Raw genomic sequence first — 3,290 nt, 5'->3', positions numbered from 1 at the left:
ATCAAAACTCAAGACTGAGTGTGGTTTCTCAGACAAGCGGCAGATGACACTACAAATTGGCGACCACGAAGGGACGGAAAAGAGCAGAGGAGTGGACGACCACTTTGGGCTGACTGAGACGAGCAACACAGACACGGTGGCCACTGAATAGGTAAGCAATTTTGCTTATATAATTCGTTTGTGTTGTTTGCCGGTCTGCCCTTGGTGGTAAGGACACTGAAAATCTGCTCTTCCAAAATTAGAAAATAAATAAAAAATAAAAAATGGGTTTTGATGTCAGAAGAAATAACTGAATGCACATATTTGATTTACTGTTAGGAAGTCCTTGATAGGTGACCTAAATTGAAACTAGATGGTGTAGGCAGAAATACATTGCATGTAGTGGTCTGTGTTTATTGTGGATTGGGCCTAAAAGGGCAGCAATCAACAATAAAGCAGATATAGTATAGAAAAGCGCACAAAGACCTTTGGATACCGCTCTGTAGGAGAGGAATAGTACAGAGGGCTGAACGGAAAGGCAAAAATCCCTGCTGGGCGCTGATTTTTTACTGAGTTGAGGGAGATTAATCAGTAAAAGAGCGAGAGCCCTGCAGGTCACTCGAGGAAGTGTGTAGTGTTTTGTAGTATGAGACCGAAACTGTGTCTGTGTCCGTATGAATGTCTGTATGAGTGATGGTGAATGTATGAGGAAATAAATAAATCCCGTATTGGGTAGGTACAGGCTGCACACCCTCTTGGTCCATCACTTAAATGTGGCTTGGCGTGGATGGATGCAGCTCGTGCCGCACCCGAGAGGGATGAATAAATGATTAGCCCTGAAATAAAGGGAAACAATATGAATGCAGTATTCCTATAAATAAAGGGAAAATTAATGAATGATGAGCTCAAAATGTACATCCTTGTCACTTTTTTCACCCCTGATTGACTTGCAGATTTTTACATTTTTTTATGTGAGAGTTTGTATTACGGAATAGAATATATAGGGGGGAGCCAAAACTGATCTTGCATACCCCTCAGCAAATGTGCAGTTGCGCCCCTGCCTGTGAGATATGATGTGTATTCTAACTAATGCATGATGCATCTGTGACTGTTCAGTTATTGCTTGAAGTGTTGCTCTACAAAGAGGCCATGGAAAAAAATCTGAAATATAGTGATTGTAAATTGTTTACCCAATATGGGCACATGAGGGAGAAAACACACACAAAACAGGTCCATAATCCTGACAACTAGAATATAGGGGGGCACCAACACTGATCTTGCATACCCCTCAGCAAATGTGCAGTTGCGCCCCTGCCTGTGAGATATGATGTGTATTCTAACTAATGCATGATGCATCTGTGACTGTTCAGTTATTGCTTGAAGTGTTGCTCTACAAAGAGGCCATGGAAAAAAATCTGAAATATAGTGATTGTAAATTGTTTACCTTAGTAGTTCTGCTTCTCTGATGAAAACTGCTATGCGATCAGTAATGCTAACAGAGCAAAGTGGACTGATCACGAATTCCCAGACAGCAGACCGTTTCGGCCCAGATCCGGCCCACATCTGGCCCGCATGGATTTCACATGGGCCAGATGTGGGCCGGATCTGGGCCAACACTATGTTGCTGTCTGGGTTAGTATCAAAGAATAGCACATCAAAGGGATCATGCATCAATATCTGGGCAGTTCTTGTGAAATGTCTCCTCATCAGCTGATGAATGGACTTCCTGTCCATGACATTATTTTCAGGCACCAACGGGACATCCACATCAGGACACACTGTTGGCCAGGGGGCAGTTTTGCTTACTTGTACATTGTTTATGTACCTGGCTGGTTCCTTAATGTCATGATCTTTAGCTGGTAATGATTTTCAATAAGAAAAGATGGTGTGACATTTTCATCAAAGCCTGGCTCATCCAAAACTTTGGGAGAAAGGTTATGAGTATTGGCATGTTCCTTCCTCAACATAATTATTCTGTGATCAACATTTTTTTTCCTTGGCCAATTTTAACTGTAGGCAATGCACACTAATGCAATGTTCGAAACATGCTACCTTATTGATGTAATACTGTCTCGTTGGTGTAACAGTAAATGCTGGCCAGTGTTGCCAACTTAGCAACTTCGTTGCTAGATTTAACTACTTTTCATACCCCTTCAGCATAGTTTGTCTTCAGTGTCTTTCACAGTGTCTTTAACTTATGTGTATGCTGATTTTGTCAGATGAATGTGAAAGTTATGTGACGTGTAGCCAAGTATGGTGCCCCATACTGAGAATTTGTGCTCTGCATTTAATCCAACTGCACAGCAGTGAGTAGTGAGCACACACCCAGAGCAGCGGACAGCCATTTTTGCTGCGGTGCCCGGGGAACAGTTAAGGGGTTCCTCAAGGGTCTCACCTCAGTCTTGGTATTGAGGGTGGAAGAGAGAGCTGTACATTCACTTATTCATTCATACATTCACCCCCACCTACAATCCCTGCTGGTACCAAGACTTGAACAACGACCTTTGGGTTACAAGTCCGACTCTCTAACCATTAGGCCATGACTGCCCAGCAAATACAATGCTCTCAAAGTTGTAAATCTATACAATATTTTAGCAGCTTGGAAATTGCTTGAAAGTGATAGCTGCCCAGGTGAAAAAAATATATATTTAAATTGTGCTTTTTCAGACATACTTACTATATTTAAATTATACTATACTAAGTGCATATTCAATGTATTATTTTGAAACAACTTTAAGTATATTAAGTGTATTTCAAGATATGCTTAAGTTTGATTTTAATCTATTTGTAATATATTTAATATATTGAAATTGTGTTAAATTGGAACCACTTTAAGTATATTTAGTGCAATTTAAGTGTATTTCTTAAAATACATTTAAAATGTCCTTTTAATACTTCATGAACTACAGTTAGAGTAGTGTGTTTACACACACAAGGAATTTGTCTTGGTGTCAGGAGCTTCCAGTACAGAAAGTACAAACATAGTGCAGACAAACATATAATTTAAGGTAATAAAACACTAATAATATAGATAATAGACAATAAGTTATAAATAACAATATACAGGGCTCCAAACAAAAAAATTGAGTAAGGAGCCATTGGCTCCTATAAGAAAACATTTTAGGCGGCAAAAAATATTTTTAGGTGCCACAGAATAAACGTGTTTTATTTATTTTATTATTACTTTTTGACATTTCAATCATACTTTCATGTGTTTATATCTCATCTTTTCTTGAATTTATCAGCATTTTAATCCATCTTGTAGATGACCTGGGAACTAAGGTTCACTTAAAGTGGGAACTAAACGTCTT

Source organism: Sinocyclocheilus anshuiensis, unplaced genomic scaffold, assembly GCF_001515605.1.
Source record: "Sinocyclocheilus anshuiensis isolate Anshui unplaced genomic scaffold, SAMN03320099.WGS_v1.1 scaffold1669, whole genome shotgun sequence".
NCBI classification, from domain to species: domain Eukaryota; kingdom Metazoa; phylum Chordata; class Actinopteri; order Cypriniformes; family Cyprinidae; genus Sinocyclocheilus; species Sinocyclocheilus anshuiensis.
This window is presented reverse-complemented; position numbering follows the sequence as displayed.